The 18894-nt window shown below is 42.1% G+C and overlaps 1 protein-coding gene and 1 pseudogene across 5 annotated transcripts in view; one reads left to right on the forward strand and one right to left on the reverse strand.

The window, feature by feature from the left end:
• Positions 1 to 17032, reverse strand: part of ZFYVE9 (zinc finger FYVE-type containing 9) — a 191783-nt gene extending 174751 nt beyond the window's left edge. For 4 of the 5 annotated variants that reach the window (XR_011503394.1, XM_070509926.1, XM_070509924.1 and 1 more), the window contains exon 1: positions 16687 to 17032. The gene's annotated coding sequence lies outside the window, so the exon portion shown is untranslated. The remainder of the gene's footprint in view (positions 1 to 16686) is intronic. The other variant, XM_070509925.1, reaches the window with a different exon arrangement.
• Positions 16295 to 18894, forward strand: part of LOC139045389 (collagen alpha-1(I) chain-like) — a 58562-nt pseudogene continuing 55962 nt past the window's right edge.

An 18894-nucleotide genomic window follows, 5' to 3' on the forward strand; every position in this document is an offset into this window, starting at 1 on the left:
CACTGAGTACCTACTGTGTGTGGACCACATTCGAAATACTGTCTTTAGTTTCAGTTCCAATCACAAGCCATGTCACATCTTGACAAACAAAAACATATCTAAGAGAAAAATAATTAAGAAAGTAAGATGTCTAGAAGTTTTTACTTATAAATGATAAAAGTAACTTAGAAAAATTTAATCAGAAGATAATTATAACACTAATACCTAACATTTCCTTAGCACATATGTGGACAGTCATGGAGGTACGTCGCTTGTATCTCCCTTCAAGAAAGAACTTGCTGTTCAACATGCAGTTAGCTGACAGCCTCAGCTACAGTCCCTTCAGGACTCAAGCTGAGACCACTCTCCTCCTGGGCAATGCCCGCCAATGAGCGATCACAGCATGGCACTAAGGCTCAACCATTTCTGTCAAATGCAGGACTCTCTAATGAGGAATTTTTGCTCCAGAGTCTTCATTGGGTCTGAGACTCAGATCTGAACTACACTCTGAGGCTCTCTCTGCCAATTCTGTTTCCTCCCCTTTTCTTTTCGTAGGAGTCCACCCCTGGCCCCATACACCTCTTGTATTCCTAACTCTGTCTGGGCATCTGCTTCCAGAAGAACTCAAATTGGCACAGTTGGTACTCCAAATGGACTGGGAAAGAGGAAGGAAAGAATGGAGTGTGAAAACTAGATCACTTACTGTCCTACTGGCAATGAGGATCTCATCCTGGGCGATGTGTAAGGCACGGACAGTCCCTGGCACAAGCCAGTGGCCCAAATGTTAAAACTTTCTTGAGAAAAGTGCTAAAACTTTCTTGGGAGAATGTTCCCAAAGAGGAACACTCTGACTGGTATAATAATTCCAAGTTTGAAAAGTATGAGGGGAACAACGCACCTAAGAACAATGAACAGGCTGGCTGTTAGGCTGCGCTGACTCCCTAGAGAGGGCAGCTAATGAACAACTGGAAACTCAGCGTGAAAGCCAGGGTGCTCTCTGGTAGCTCACAGAAAGGTCTGTATCACTTATGGTAGGAAAGCAGGAAAAGATGAAGACCAAACTCAGGACAGTTAAGGACTGCAATGCTTCAAAGATGACTGAATGCTCAGTAGGAGCAAGTTTGTTATGCCAAGGTCAGGGTCCTGCTGTGGAAAACATGGAAGCCTGAGAGATGGGACAGGGACATCTAAGATGGTTACCCCGAAGATTTTGATTCTCCAGATTCCTCTGAACCTCAAAGCCTGCAGGGATGACGTTAGCACTTCCCACTGTACAGGAACACACTTCAGAGGCCCTCTCACCTGCGAGGTAACAAGGGCTCCTCTCAGCATCTGTTCCCCACCTCCACTACTGATTACCATGATAATAGCTGTTAACCCTGCTAAGGACATCTTGGGCTTGATAAGGGAGAAAAGAGACCAAAGCCCAAAGTTGCTGCAAAAATTAACTAGCATACACCAGCAGGATCAGGGGAATACTGATGGTCCTGGATTTTGAGAATACTTCATCAAGGAAGCCAAAACACTAGAGTGAATAAGGTAAAGTTAGACTGGGGGTGGGGAAGGCTACTGTCTCAGGATATGGGGATTACCACTGTGACAAGGACCTAGGGTTTGGTATAAACTCACTGCTAGGATGACTCACAGAAGCCTAGAAAAAAATGGCCCACAGTGAGTCAAGCTGAAATGCCTGAACTGACATGGCAGAGAGTGGAGAATGGGATTAAAAGGCTCAGGATAGTGGGTATGCTAGAATGGACATATTATGTGAGGTCACAAGATCCACCAGAGAATTATGTTCCATAAGAAAGTCCATAAGGCTCACAACTAGAAAGACCTGCAACTAAGATATACAACTATGTACGGGGGGGTTGGGGAAGATAAAGCAGAAAAAAAAAAAGGAAGAAGATTGGCAACAGTTGTTAGCCCAGGTGTCAATCTTTAAAAAAAAAAAAAAGAAAGTCCATAAGACACACCATTCACCAAGGCCATCAGGAACACACTGGTGAGAGGGGCACTAGCATCAGTAAGAAGTGGTGGCTCTCCTCTAAAGTAGAGACTATCACAGAATTTGGCTCATTGATAGCAATAAGGATGATGGTGCTATGAAGCAACAGCAACCAAGTGGTGGCACTTAAAACCAGAAGCTAGTGGACCACAGTTAGCATCATGACTGGCAAGGTGGGAGAGAGCCAATAAAGCTTGACCCACAAGGAGCTATGGCGACAGTTAACAGAACACGGTGTCATTAGAGCAAAATAGGTAGGCAATCAACAACAGTGCTGCTTAATATATACAATCAAAACAAGGCAAGAACGGATAAGCACAAGGCTAAGAGTGGTTGCTTCAATAAAAAGCTACTATCCCTTGCCTAATTTCTGGACCGGAGTCAGTTTTCAGATCAGATCCACTGACTTAAGGAGATGGCTAAGTCCCTCCCCAAAGAGATCTATGGCTATTTACTCAGGTGACTATATAGTGGGGAAAGGAAAATACTCAGACATCTGAAGAACTATTGGTCACAGAATCTGAGTTGAAATTGATATCTGGAGACCTGGAACATCATTATGGCCCTATTATAGGTGAAGGAATAAGGAACTAAGCAATAAATGCAGTCCTGGCCAAAGTCTAGCTTACAATCAGTCCACTGGTCCACAGACCCAATCAGCAGTCATTTTCCCAGGCCCTGGATATAAAAATGGGATTGGCATACTTGCTAGTTGGGTTAAACACGACCCTGGGTCCTTGGCCTGGGAATAAGAACTATCATAGGGGAAAAGGCCAAGTGAAACCTGAAAATGTCTGCCCACCCCTTGGCCAAAATAGTAAATCAAAAGCAGTATTGTGTAGTGGGTAGAGGTAAGAGGAATGGCAGAGATAGAGCTACCCTTAACAACTTCAAACATGTAGGGGTTTGGGCCAGCCTGGTGGCCAAGTGGTTAAAGTTCCATGCGCTCTGCTTCTGCCGCCCAGGTTCACTGGGTGTGTACGTACTCCACTCATCAGCCATGCTGTGGAAGCATCCCACATATAAAATAGAGGAAGACTGGTACAGATGTTAGCTCAGGGCTAATCTTCTTCAAGCAAAAAAAAAAGAGGAAGATTGGGAACGGATGTTAGCTTAGGGTGAGTCTTCCTCACCAAAAAAAAAAGCATGCAGGATGAGTAGTCCCTTTCATACGTTTGTTTAATTCACCAGTCTGGCCTCTGCAAAAACCAGCTGGATCCTGGAGAATTATTAGAGCCTATCACAAGCACAACCAAGTAGTAGCCACGACCACAGCTGCCATTCTAGATAGCATGTTTGCTACAGCAGATAAATGCAGCCTCAGGTATATGGCACGCAGCCATCGATTTGGCAAATGAGTTCTCTTCTATCCCAATCAGAAACAGTTCCTTTGACATGGAATAAAAAGTAGTATACATTCACAGTTTTACCTCAGGGCTATATTAATTCTCCTACTCTGTCATAAAATAGTCTGAAGAGATCTGGACTCAGAACAGCACATTGGTCCATTAAATCAATGACATCATGTTGATTGTGTAAGACGAGCAAGAGATGGCTAGAATGCTGAAGGACATGATAAGACACGTGCTCCAAAGGGTAGAAGAAAAACTCTACAAATATTTGGAAATCTGCCTTTTCAGTGAAGTTTTAGGAGTCTAGTGGTCAGGGTCATGCTAACACAACCCCTCCAAAACAAAAAGACAAGATTGCTGCATCTTGCAACCCCCAGTTAATAAAAAAAATCACGACATCTGGTAGGCTTCTTCAGATTCTAGAGGCAACACATTCTATACACAAGAATACTGCTGTGGCCCATGTCCTGAGTGATATGAAAGGCTGCCAGCTTTGAGCGAGGGAAACAACAGTGCAGCAGGTCCAGGTTGTAGTGCAAGCAGTCCCTATGCTGTTGGAGGTATAAAGATGCAGTATAAAGTTTATAACAAGTCGCAGTGGGAAAACCACAATCCAGGCCCCTGGAGTTCTACAGGAAAGTCATGCTATTAGAAAAACAGCTCCTGGGGCTGGCCCTGCGCCCCAGTGGTTGGGTTTGCACGCTCCACTTCAGTGGTCCCGGGTTTCACCAGTTCGGATCCTGGGCAAGGACATGGCACCACTCGTCAAGCCATGCTAAGGTGGCGTTCCACATAGCACAACCAAAAGGACCTACCTCTAGAATATACAACTACGTACTGGGAGGCTTTGGGGAGAAGAAGAAAAAGACCAAAAAAAAAAAAGATTGGCAACAGATGTCAGCTCAGGTGCCAATCTGAAAGAAAAAAAATAACAAAAGAAAAACAGCTCCAAGTCTGCCACTGGGCTCTGGTAAGAGAACGCTTGACCACTGGGCACCATATGCCCAGAAGTGTCCATAATGAGCTGGCTTCAAGAGGACTCTCCAAGTCATAAAGTCAAGCGAGCTCAGCAACAATCCATTATGAGATGGAAATGGTGCATCAAAAATCAAACCCAAGCAGAACCAAAGGGTGCAAGTTAGCTACATAAATAGGCAGCCAAGACTTCCCTGACACAGCACCCTTTCCTCAGCTCACATCTACAGCTGTTTGGGGGATCCTATATGACCAACTCAAGGAGGAGATAAAAGCCAAAGCTTGGCTTACAAACAGGTCAGCTCAGCATGTGAATGCAAGCTGAAAAAAAAAAAACAACAGCTTCATATACCCACACTTAGGGGTGATCTTGACAGTGGACAGGGAAAATCTTCCTAACGATGGAATTTCAAGTGATGCACCTGGCCATGAATTTAGTGTATAAAGAAAAGCAGCCTGAGGTGAGAATATATACAGACTCACGAGCAATGGCAAATGGACTAACTGGTCAGAGGCCTTTAAGGAAAAAGACTATACAATGGATGCAAGAAGGTATGAGTGGAGACAAACATATGAACATACAGGAGTGGGCATAAAGTGTGAAAATCTTTTTCATGTGTTCATGCCCATCAGAAAACATCTAATGCAGAATGAACAACCAAGTAGGGAAAGTGACTCAGACAGTTCACATTAGCCATCCCAGAACTGGTAGCATGGGAACATGAATAGAGAAGCCACTCTGGCAGAAATGAAGATAGAAGCAGTGAAGGAGGCATAGACTCCCACTTACCCAATCAGGCCACTGACGCCTCTGAACATCCAACCCATGAGCAACAGAGACCAACAATGAGCCCCCAATATAGCACTAGGCCTCAAGCTGATCAACCAACTACTCCGTGGGAAGGTGACCACACTGTGTCCTTCCACCCTGGAAGGACCAGCAATTGATCCTCACGGGTATTCAAAAGACACATATTCCAGGTATGGATTTGCCTTGTCTGCCCAGAGCTCCAGCCACACCACTAAAGAAGGGCTTACAGAGTACCTAATCCACAGACATGGAGTCCCACATAACATTGCATCCAACCAAGGGGATCATTTCATAGTGAAGGAATTGTGGCAGTGGGCCCATACCATGGGATCCAGTGGTCTTATCACATAACACCACAAGCCTTATAAAGTATTGGAATGGCCTACTGAAGACATACTTGATGCACCAGCCCAGAGACAAGCATGGTGTGCTAGCCTCTAGGATGCAGTATATGCACTGATTCAGAGCTATGTTCCCAGCAGGAAGAACACATGGTTCCGAGAACCAAGGGGTAGAAGCAGAAAAGGCCCCCACTTACTGTCGCTCCCAAGGATCCACTGGAGGACTTCGTGCTTTCCATCCCCACAACACTGGGTTTTACAGAGTTAGAGGTCCTGGGCATTCTTTTGTCAGCAGATCACACCGAACTACAAGTTACACCTGCAGCCTGGGCATTTGGGACTCTTTGGGTCCCAGGAGCAGGAAGCAAGAATAGGAATCACCATCATGCCAGGGTTAATTAACCCTCATCCTCAGGAGGAAGAAGAGCTGTTGTTACATAATGGGAATAAGAAGGAGAATAAGTGGAACTCAGACGATCCATTCAGGTACCACTTGATACTCCTTGCTCAATTGTGACTGTGAAACGACAAATGTAACCACCTGAGCTGGAGATGAGTATGGTTCTCAGACCCCCTCAGAAACGAAGGTTGGGTCATACCACTAGGTAAACCACCAAGACCAACAGAAATTATTGCTAATGGCAAAAGAATTTAGACTGGATAGTGGAGACAACGAGAACCATTGTGTCCTGAGACCAGCTACAGAGAGAGGGGCTAAAGCTCATCTCATTAACCTACTTCTAAGTTTCCCATCAGGAAGAGAGGTCCATGGAACCAAGGAAGAGCTGCTCTCAGAAAATATTTGGAGACACAGATCTGTTAGCCCAAGAAATGTACTGTGGCAATCACTTGCATCTCCCTTTGGAAAAGAACTTGCATTCAGGTGCAAGGAGTGCAGTTAGCTAACAGCCTCCTGCTGCAGCATGTTCAGAATTCATCTTGGCTTTCCAGTCGAGGCCATACTCTTGGGCAGCTACTAGCCAGTGACTAAACATGGTGGGGGTACTAGAACCTGGACATTTCTTCCCAATGCAGGACTCCTCTAACAGGCAATTTTTGCTCTGGAGCTCCCTACTGGGTTGGCTGAGATGTTTTTTTTCAGATCTGCATCACAGACTGAGATCACTGAGGCTCTCCTTGGTCAATTCGGCTTCCTCTCCCTTTCCTTTCACACGCATTCTATTATCTACTCCTCATAAAATCTCTTGCACTACTAACTGCATGTCGATGTCTGCTTCCCAGGGAATGAAACCAACACACTATGTAATTAGTTCTCTATAAGAATCATCTCATTTAACCCACTACAGTATTACTGTTACTCCCATTTTATAGATGAGAAAACTGAGGCACAGAGAAATTAACTGTCTTGCCCAAGATCACACAGTAAAAGCAGTGGAACTAAAATTTGAACCTAGGCAGTCTGATTCCAAAGTCCAAGCTTTTAATCGCTCTGATAGTAAAGCTAAGATATTATCTTGTTGCCTTCAGATACTAAGATGAGAGTAATTATTCTGTATAATTTTAGACAGAAAAACAACAAAAGGATAGATATTAAACAAAAGCAGATCTTTGGCTAAATACAAAAGAAATTTTTTTTTCTAATAATCAGCACTAACCAACAACAGAATGAGGTCCTTCGGGAAGTAATCAGAGCCTGTCACCTAGGGGTTCAAATAGTCACAGATATTGTGAGGGTGAGGCTTTATAAAACAGATAAAAGTTGACCTAGACCAGCAAAAAGTGTACTATTTAAGTATTAAGTGGAAAAAAAAAAGGTTTCCACAGCCAGTAAGTCTGAGTGACAGACTGCTAAACAAAGTTAAATAAATTTCTTTACTTTTACACCTCAAGTTTTTAAAATACTAATGTGTATTTGTAAATCTCTACCTGAGGGATATGGTATGCTGAAAAACGTAAACTTGTTTGACTAAAGAGCACTCCCTTGATGGGGCCGGCCCAGTGGCCAAGTGGTTAAGTTCGTGGGCTCTGCTTCGGGGGCCCAGGGTTTCGCCATTTCAAGCCATGCTGAGGCAGCATCCCACATGCCACAACTAGAAGGATCCACAACTATGTACCGGGGGCTTTGGGAGAAAAAGGAAAGATAAAAAATAAAATCTTTAAAAACAAAAAGAACACTTCCTTGCTCCTAGCCTAGGATGATTTCTTTCCAAAGTCAAGATTCACTGATCCAAGGACTCCAGAAGAAGCTAACGAGAAAAAGGATGAGAATTTTCTAGCTGGTTAACAATTTTCCAACTAGTCAAAACATCACCTGTCTACCTACATGTCAATACTAGGATCTCTAATACCTTGAGGGTGGGAAGGCTATATAAAAGTTTTGTCACTAAAATGCACTTCATTCTTTTTTAATGCAAAACATACCCTCCTTTGTTTTATCAACAAACTCTCTGAAGATCTACAATAACGGGTCCACATTTGAATTACTGAATTCTCACTTTATGAACACAATAAAAGCTTTAATTATTTCAAGTATGCTACTGATGACCCGATTATTTTCATATAACACAGCTCTAGATGGATTTTTCTCAAACACATACACATTATTGGAAGAAAGGGGAGAAGAAAGCAGGTGATACGTAGAGAAGGAAGAGGCCTCAGTCACAAACTATCCAGCTAATTACCAGTTTCTGTGTTTTTGTTCAGAAATATATTCTCTTTATTTATTACAGGGAAAACTTTAACGTAAATTACAATTCTTTGGTCTTGATTCTGCTATCTTCCTCAGGCACGACCCACAGCCACTGTCCCCCTTCTGTTACTTCATTAATAACATCTAATCACTATTGCCTAGAGTTGTCTACATGCTATCTATCTTTTCATTCGGTTCTTCTTTAGAAATACTGAATAGAATATTAACTGTGGAAGGGGCCTTTACATCTAGTCCACCACTCATTTTCAAATCAGAGAAATGAGGTCCAGAGATCAGTTATCACATTTTTCTAATAACAGCAAGGCAGACATTTATCTACCTCAAAAATATGTACATTAAAGCCGAAATTCCCAAAATACATGCAACATACACATCTTTTTCTTATACAAAATGCTACATGCCAGTAGTCTACTTCAAAGGCAAATATCCACCACAGTCAATCAACTAAAGCTGTGCTCTCCTAATATGAATACTTCCTAAAGCACTATGGAAAATCTTAAGATAAAACAAATACACAACACATGGGGAGGGTCACATGAGTAAAAAGTGTGGACTTTGTAGTCAGAAAGATATGGTTTGGATGAATGATGTGGACTTAGGAAAATCAATAAAACTTTCCAAGCCTCAGTTCCCTCAGCTGTAAAACAGGATACTATAGGATCATTTTAAAAATTAGAAATAACAGACGTGAAACACCTGACAGAAAGATGGCACACTGTTGACAAAGCTTTTAAATTACACAAATAAGTAACACAAGGTAAAAGAAATCAATGAAAACCTGGTAAACCCGGAATCTTGGAAAGACTGGCTAGTGGGGCATGCAGAAACAGGAGTGAGGAATGATCAGAGTGGAACAAATCATGAGGAGCTGTGCCAGATTACAGACTCTCAACCTTGTTTTTTAGACACTGAGCAGAAAGTTCCAAAAGTGACCTCACAATAACCTCAAAAATAATTTACTTCAGCTACTAATTTAAAAAAAAACAAAAACTATGGGCAGTTATTACATCGCTAGAATCACAAAAAGGTCTAGATGATGCATTCTACAGTTTCAAGGGTTTTCTCAAACTGGCAATGTTTTACTTCACTTACTTTTAAAGAGGTATTTCTCTCGTGCAATTGAAAATACAAATGGAGACTAAAATTTATATAAACACTGACAGAATGTTTTCACAAAATTTTGTTAGTGCTTGCTCATTATTTTAATAAGGAGAATTTTGAGATAGGCTCTGTCATGCTTTGAAATAATAATAAAAACATATACCATTTACTCTTTCTCCATTTTATTTTTTTTTTACTTTTTTTTTTTTTGAGGAAAATTAGCCCTGAGCTAACTGCTGCCAATCCTCCATTTTTCGCTGAGGAAGACTGACCCTGAGCTAACATCTGTGCCCATCTTCCTCTACTTTATATGTGGGACGCCTACCACAGCATGGCTTGCCAAGCGGTGCCATGTCTACACGCGGGATCCGAACCGGCGAACCCTGGGCCACCAAAGTGGAACGTGCACACTTAACCACTGCGCCACCGGGCAGGTCCCCTTTCCATTTTAATAAAAGGAATTCTGGCAGATAAACCACCAAACCTTAACCATGAAAGGTTCGAAAAGAATCATATGACAAACAGAAATGCTACATTAATCCCAGCAAAAAGCCTCCAGAACTGCTGTTTTTTGTAACCTTATAAAGAAATTATGGCATCCAAAGCAACTAAAAGACTATATAACAAACCAGTGGAAGCCTTTCAGCCCACTCAGTTCAAAGTCAGCATTACAGGTTCTAAAAGTAATCATAATCAAGTGGGAAAATACCGTGGGTGATCCATTGTATGTAAAATGAAAGCCCAAAATTTGCACTTAGTCTACTCAAACAACAGTTCCCTGCAGTAATTCCTATTTTGAAAAACTTTAGAAATATTAGTAAGTCATTATTGCTGACTTTGAAACTATGTCCTACAGAAACCTCATACGAAAGCTTTAACACCTAGAATGAGAACAAACAATAGGAGACTATACCACATATACAGTAAAGAACAATGACTAATCTGTATTTTTTTTTTGAGGAAGATTAGCCTTGAGTTAACTACTGCCAATCCTCCTCTTTTTGCTGAGTAAGACTGGCCCAGAGCTCACATCCGTGCCCATCTTCCTCTACTTTATATGTGGGATGCCTACCACAGCATGGCTTGCCAAGTGGTGCCATGTCCACACCCGGGATCCGAACCAGCAGACCCCGGGCCACCGAAGTGGAACGTGCGAACTTAACTGCTGTGCTACCGGGCCGGGCCCAACTAATCTGTATTCATATAGAATCATATATCATGGAGAGGTAACGGTAATCCTTAAAATCTGTCAGACCTGAGTGCTTAGAAATGTTAATAGTCAAATATGCAACTGGACTCTAACTTTTTAGAAATGTTTTAGCAGTTAAAGGAAAACTAAACCTAAGGCTTATAATTGCCTTTTGTTAAGCAATATTCTTAGAAGACAACCTTTTACAGTTGAAGTCTCCACAACCACTACCCGCTTCACCACCCAATATGGTTAACCAATTCCACTGAGTTCACTGTTTACTAAAAAGGAAACTAGAAAGTTCACAGCTTTTGTCCTCAAGCCAAAAGAAAACTCATTATCAAAGAATCTGGCAATTTATCTGCAAGTAAAAGCTTCAACAATTTACCTAATGACTGCAAACAAAAGTTATAAACCTCAGATAGAGCCTTAACTTACTTCTTTACACCTACTAGGATGGCTATAATCAAAAAGACAGATAATAACAAGTGCTGGTGAAGATGTGAAGAAACTGGAACCCTCATACACTGCTGCTAGGAGGAATGCAAAACCGTGCAGCTGCTTTGTCCTCAAAGGTTTAAACAAAAAGCTACCATTTGACCCTGGCAATTCCACTCCTAAGTATATACCCAAGATAAAGGAAAACATTTGTACAGGAAATGTTCATAGCAACATTATTCATAATAGCCAAAAAGTGGAAACAACCCAAACTGATGCATGAATAAATCAAATGTGGTATATCCATACAATGGAATATTATTTGGCAATACGAAATTACTGATACATGCTACAACATGGATGATTCCTGAAAACATTATGCTAAGTAGGGGCTGGCCCCGTGGCCGAGTGGTTAAGTTCGCGAGCTCCGCTGCAGGCGTCCCAGTGTTTCATTGGTTCGAATCCTGGGTGCGGACATGGCACTGCTCATCAAACCACGCTGAGGCAGCGTCCCACATACCACAACTAGAGGAACCCACAACGAGAAATATACAACTATGTACTGGGGGGCTTTGGGGAGAAAAAGGAAAAAATAAAATCTTAAAAAAAAAAAAAACATTATGCTAAGTAAAAGAAGCCAGTCACAGATTGTATGATTCCATTTATATGAAATCTCCAGAACAGACAGGCAAATCCAGAGAGACAGAAAGTACATTAGGGGTTGCTTAGGGCTGGCAAGACTAGAGGAAATTCAGAGGGACTGCTAATAGTAATGGGTTTCTTTTTAGAATGATAGAAACGTCTAAAATTAGATAGTGGTGATGTTTGCACAACTCTGTGAATATACTAACAGCCACTGAATTTTACGCTTTAAATGGGTAAATTGTGTGGTATGCGAATTAGATCTCAATAAAGCTGTTACCAAAAAAATAGAGCCTTATGTAATACTCTAAATTTAATTGAAAAACATGTGTTCTTCACTTCACATTTCACAGCCTCTCTACAGTTAATATTATCTCAAACTGCCAGAAGAACCCAGGGCTGAATATATCCAAATTCCCTAATTCACGAAAAATTCTGGACTCATTTTATCATTTCCTTAAGTCTTACATCTTAAGACTCCTTCCCTCAAAAGGCAATAAATTTCAATTTAAATCTAATTTTTAAAAATCTAGGGCACGGATTTACTACTTCTGTATTTTAAAAAATGCAACAGGGCTGGCTCAGTGGCGCAGCAGTTAAGTGCGCACTTTCCACCACTTCGGTGGCCCGGGGTTCATCAGTTCAGATCCTGGGTGCAGACATGGCACTGCTTGGCAAGCCATGCTGTGGTAGGTATCCCACATATAAAGTAGAGGAAGATGGGCATGGATGTTAGCTCAGGGCCAGTCTTCCTCAGCAAAAAGAGGAAGATTGGCAGCAGATGTTAGCTCAGGGCTAATCTTCCTCAAAAAAGAAAAAAAAAAAAGCAACAGAACTACCATCATAGACATTCACATATCCTTAAGGATATATCATCATAAGTAATCAGAAAGATGATAAATCACTATAGAATTATCAACCAAAGAAACTATTATAGTCAAAAGCCTAGGGCTGCAAAAGCATGTTTTAAGCTTAAGTAAACAAATGTAAGGATTTTAAACAAAAAAACAATTTACAGAAAAAGTTTTAAGATTTTTTTAAAATAGTTCTGTAATATAAAATTCCAAATGCCTTAGGATCCCCATCAACATTAAGTTCTCCCTTTCCTTTGCGCAATATGAACTCAATGATTTTTTCTTGATTTCAATGTGTCCATAGAGATTTCCTCTTCTTTACCCTATTTTACTAAAAGTTCTCAAAAAGTATTTCATAAGTACAAAATATTACATACTGTTCTAATTTTTCTAATAGTTCATTTCTAAAAATGGGCTATTTACAATAATTCAAGAGAAAAAAATTTTAAGTACTCCTTAATTTGTAAAATAGCAAATATTTTTAAAATAATATTTTTGAATTATTTTATTAACTAAATTTATTGAGTATTATAAAGTATAAGGCATTCTACTAACTACACATAAAAAAATTCTAACTCTACTGACACCTTGGTTCTCCTTAATTTAGTAATCTCTACTACTTCAAAATTGATCATATTGATTTTCTTTCTTAGCAGTAAACTGTATAAATAATTATCTTTCAAGCTCTTTCAAACAGAAGTAAACAAGAAGTATATTTTCCACTTCCTGAGTAACACTGATTTACCAGGACTCTCGGGACTGAACTGTAGCTCTGATTTACATATTATATGATTTAATCCTCACAATAATCCCATAAGGTAGGTATTATCAGATTCATTTTATACAAGAGTAAATTGAGGCTTAAAGGGGGTAAGAAACTCATCCAGGGTCACATAGGTTATAAGAAAAGACTGGAACCCATACCTGACAGGTTATAAAATCTAGTTCTAATCATACTGCAGATTGTAAGAAAAAGTCTATGTTTGGAAGATTCTTCAATTCTTAAATAATGTTAGCTTAATAAATTGATATCATTTTTTGAAAACTAAGTACATGAACTATTCTCTTCAGTAACTGCAACAACCTTTCACTGATTACTATATACTAAAAATGTAGCTTTACATTATGCAAGTCGGGTACACAGAAGTAAAATCAAAGATCACATAAAACTCTAAAAATGAATAATTTGTAACAAGTGTACCCTATACACAGGGAATAGCTAATTTTTAGCTAAAAATGATATGGAAAATATGGGTGTGTAATAAGATCAAAATTGTTTTCTATCAAAAATTTCAAAGAATTCCAAAAGTAGGCTCATTCTCTAAAAAAATTAAAGCTACCAAGTTTTAGGCCACATAGAACTCCAACGTCTGGTTTTTGTTTTCCCCAAAAGCAGGAATGGAAATGAACATTTACTGAGCACGTTCTATGTGACAAACACTGAGCTAATTGTTTTTGATTGCTTTTATCTCGTGGACCCTGTTCTACTTCCCAGTGAGGGGTGCAATCACTCCAACAGTAATAAGAAGAAACTCAGGATCTAAACGTCACATTGCTCTAAGAGTTGGAGTAAGGATTCCTGTCCACATCTGACTCCATACTGTGCACCACCAACATGCAATTAACAACCCTAAAACACACAACACACACGTACACACACCATTCCTTTAGAAACCTAAGAATTTAAGTTAAAATCCAGGCAGTTATCCTTTAAACAAGCTTTGTGCCTTGCAACTGGTCTGTGGCCAGCACATAACAGGTACCAAACAAAAGTTTACTGCATGGAATGAACAGTGGTAACTTAGCAACAGAGGAAGAAATCGGATCATCTCCACTGATTGCGTCATTCTAAAGGAGTTAATACAAAACTATCACTTACCAGGAAACATATACAATTATCTCCTTAAAGAATAAAACACCGAATCAGGAATTAGAAGAGAAAGGAAAGACCATACATAAAAATTATTACTATCCTTAGAAGGCAAGCTACTGGATTCAACATAGGAGGCTTAAAGAGAGATCTAGCACGTTCCACTCAATTACAACACGTCTGACCCTGCCTTGTAACAGTTAATTAAACATGTCCTGCTTCCACAGTTAGCTAGTTGCTAGCAGAGACCCTGGTCATTTTTGTGTTTTTGTGTTCCCAGAACACCAAACACAGGACCTGGCGCTTAATATTAATAGCTAAAATTGTATAAAGATCTGTTACAGATTACAAAACTTTTTCAGATGTATTTACCCTAAAAACCTTGCAAGGTAAGTATAGTAACTATCTGCATTTTACAGACAACAACAGTGAGGTCCAAGGAGATTAAGTGCCAAGACAAGTAGCCAGCCATCCTTCTATAACACCACAGCTACCACAAAAGGCTCTCAATAAATGTTTGTTGATTGAATCAGCTGTCCCTCAAAATATCATTTTTCTTTCTAAGATTATAACACCATTATCTGTTGCCACGAGAAATGATTGTATTGCCACTTAAAATTGATAGCTTTGCTAGAAAACAGACAACTTTCATTCAACTTGCCAAGGTTAGTTCACTTTAAACTTTTATATCAGTGATTCTCAAACTTTAGTAGGACTAAGAATAAGGGAGCTTGATAAAAATGAAGACCCTTGGGCCACCATCATTCCTAGAAATTCTGATCCAAGGGGCCAGGAATCTGCATATTTTAATCAGCACTCTCAGCTGATTCTAACGTTAGTAGTCTTTAGGGAAACTGAAAAACTGAATTAGATTTTTTAAAACCTAAATTAATGTACAAAAAAAATTAAGCCAACTTTTTACTATTATAAATATTTAAGCAAAATCTTACAAAAACAATACAAGGGTACCACATATGACAGGACAGGTCCTCAAAAACATTTACTACACTAAACCTCCCTAGACCTCAGGAGCTTCCCACGCTACACACGAGGCAAGTCAGGGGTCTTCTAAGTGGTTACTCTTGTTCTTCTATTTTACTGACGAATTCAACTGTGATTGCAACGCAATTTAGTAAAGCATTTTTATAGGTCTTACACACATAACTGAATGTTAAACAGTAAGATTAAACAGTCAACTTTGGACCTAATATATAGAAATAATAATTTAAAAATCACCAACAGTACAAGCCAATTTTAAATTTTATACGACCATCAAAACGTACTAACTGTGAGATTATGGGTTCCTTTCCCCCCATTACTAAATATTTATTGAGAGTCAACACAGTAGCTTTCTGTACTTTCTGAATTTTCTACAATAAGCATATTTTTTTCATGATTATAAAAGTTTTAGAAGTATTTATCAATCGTACGACCTTCAAATACATAACAGGAAAACAAGAATAACCTGTAACCACATCTATCATAAACCATAAACACTGATATACCTGACATGGTATCAAATTGTAATCACTAACTTTTTTTACATTAACACCAGAACAAATCACTTAACTTGTAAAATTTAGAATATGTTCCATTTCCATCAGGCATCTGTTATTAGGACAGTTAGCATGACTTTTTAAAATCCTCTTGTCATCCATTCTATGTATCTAGTCAGGTGGAACATTTTTGTAGCGAGAATGGAGGCATTAAAATATTTACACACTCTTATTGGGAGACAAGGGGGAACAGACCTTTGCAATTTTTTCTTAAAAAGTATTTTTGTAATTGTATTTATCTAGGAATCTTAACATCGCAAAGCTGGGACGGGGCTTTCTCCAAGGCAGACCACGCTTAGGGGCAAAATGTAATAGACGAAGGCCGGGAAGAGCGACCGGCAGGTGATGAAATTTCACCTCAAATAAGACGCCAAAGGTTGTTTTCAAGCCAGTCAGCTCGGTGAATGACACTCCAGGGGTACCAGGGCTTTAGGGGCCCGCACGTTCTGCTCTCCAATCCCCATCCCGCCCTCCCGCCCTTCCCCCCGGGACTCTGCGGGACTCAGGATGGGGCGCGGAAAAGCCAAAGCTGTTTGCAAACAGGCGCCCTCCGCCTCCCTCCGGGATGTACGTGCAGGGCCCGGGGTAAGAGGCTGCGCTCTGCCCGGGGCCAACCCGAAGGGTGCCAGTGCCCCCGCCCGCCCCCGGCTCCACACAGCGGGCTGCGCCGGAATCGAGGCCGGGCGAAGGCTTCTCGGCGGCGCGGGGCCTAGTCGCCCCCCATGCGCCTCCAGCCTTTGGGGGACGCGGGGAGGAAGGGCTGAGGCTCCAGAGCTGCGGGGTGGGGGCGGCGGCCATAGCGGCAGGACGCCCCGTCAGCCCGGCTAGAGGGCTGCCGCCAGGGCCCTCCCGGGAGGCCGAAGGCCAGCGAGCCCGCGACCGCGCCGCGCCACACTCACCTCGAGCAGCGGCCGCCGCCGCCTCAGCATGGCCGGGGGGATCGTCCCCGAGCCGACAGCCTCCTCCGGAGGGCACCGGCGCGGCCCCAGGCGCCGCCGCGAAGCCTCCCACTCCTGAAGGGGCTGTGCTCGCCGCTGCTGCTGCTGCTGCTGCTGAGGCCCAGCGCCCGCCGAGCCGCATCGGGCTCCCGGGCCGCCGCAGCCACGCGGATCCCGGAGGAGCGCCGCTGAGCCGGGCCGGGGGCGCAAGGCTCCGGCGGGACGACCGAGGCGCTGCAGGCGGGGATCCTCGGCGAAGCCTCCAGCGTCGCCGTGGCCGCTCCTGCCGCCGGCGCCGCTGGGCCACAGCGCCCCCTGGACCCCGCGCCCGGCTACGGCGCCGGGACTGCGGCGGCCGCCCGGGCACGAGCGTCCGCGAACGCGAGGGAGCGCGGCCTGGGGATGGCGGGGCCCGCGCGCCCGGAGCCGCCCGCGGCCCCCAGCCCGCCGCTGAGGACGCCTCCCGGGGGCAGAAGCTCCTCGGTCCCCACAGACCCCAGCGGGCCCCGCCCCGCCCCGACCCCCGCACCCCCACCCTCAGGCCCCGGGCACCTTTGCTCCTTTTCCTTCTCTCCAGAAGGTACGTGAACGTTCCTGTCGCTCGGACCTCACCTGAGAGCAGGAGTGTGAGGGAATCTCCTCGTTTTCATCCCTTGATGATTCGAGGGGGAGCCCCTCTAATCCCTTCAGTGTCGGGGTGTAAGAAGAGTGACCCAGAGCCACCCCTTTTCCCCGCACACGTACAAAGTCCTCTCCTAAACAGATGAAGGAATTGTCTTTGACCTTAACTTCTTTTGGATCTACTGTGCAGATCATTACAGAAATTTCCTACAGATACCAAACCCTTAACCGTCACCTCCCCCAAAATAGAAAAAGATAATAATATGCCGAGCAAGAGAAGAGACTAGCCAACGGGTTGTCCTGAAATTCATAAACAACTTAAAGGTAAGAAAAGAACCATCCATCTTTTCTAACTAACCCCTCCACCCCTGCCAAATCCCAGGTAAGGCGCTGAAGGAAGGAAATTGTTTGTTTATTGAAGTATAGTTGATATACAATATTATATTCGTGTAAGGTGCACAACATAGTGATTCGACATTTATATACGTTATGCCATGATCGCCACAAGTCTAGGAACCATCTGTGACCATACAAAGTTATTGCAATATTACTGACTATATTCCCTATGCTGCACATTACATCCTCATGATTTATTTATTTTATAACTGGAAGTTTGAAGAAATTGTTATATAGCAGGGGCTGTGGAATCATTCTGTTTACTGATACCCCATATTCTATCTCACTCAAATTCCAGAGTGCAAATATCAGAACTGAAAAGAAAAAAAGACTGTCAGAAGGGAAGCAGGGAAAGAGAGAGATTCTCCAAATCCTCTGGTCCCAAATTTTTCCAAATACGTTATTTTATCATAGAGTAGTATAATAGAATGAGCAGGAATTTGGTACCAGACAGATCCTGATACTACCAATTCCAGCTCTGTCGTATTTAGCTTTATGACCCTGGGCAAGTTACATAATGTTTCTGAACCTCTGTTTTCAAATGCCTACCTTGGGAGTTGTTGTGAAGACTGGAGATAATTCACGTACAGGAACTGGCCCATGGAAGGTATTCAGTAAGTGTTAGTTCCAGTTATTGTTGGTTCCAAAACATCCTCTCGGTCTTTCTTAGATTCAAGATTGTTCCCATCTGCTTTTGTTCTTTCTCCCTCAGTGGGTGTGTGTGTGAATGTATTCCTGTCAAAAGACAGGTGCAGCATCCTTCATCATCCTCAGTCTGGGTAAAATTTCCCTAAATTTCACTAATGGATTTATGTAACATCCCTCCACTGAAGAATAATGGAGTCTCATACACTGGATCCTGTGACATTCTGTTGAATAGCAGATATTGGCATAGAACCGATATGTTTTTCTATATAGAAAGAATTATAAGGCAGTGTCACCGTACTTTAGGTTGTGTCCTAATAATAATAAATGTTAATGAGAAAATTATATAAGGTCTCTGGGAACTTTCAAGTAATAATTGAGCAGCCACCGTGGAGAAAATATAACCTAACAGCTCTCCTCCAATCAATCATACAGCTGTTCCTGTACAATCCTGAGCGTGCCTTCACCACCTACTTCTGAGTCACATTACAAAAAAAACACTATCCC

Source organism: Equus asinus, chromosome 5 (assembly GCF_041296235.1).
Source record: "Equus asinus isolate D_3611 breed Donkey chromosome 5, EquAss-T2T_v2, whole genome shotgun sequence".
Lineage (NCBI taxonomy): Eukaryota > Metazoa > Chordata > Mammalia > Perissodactyla > Equidae > Equus > Equus asinus.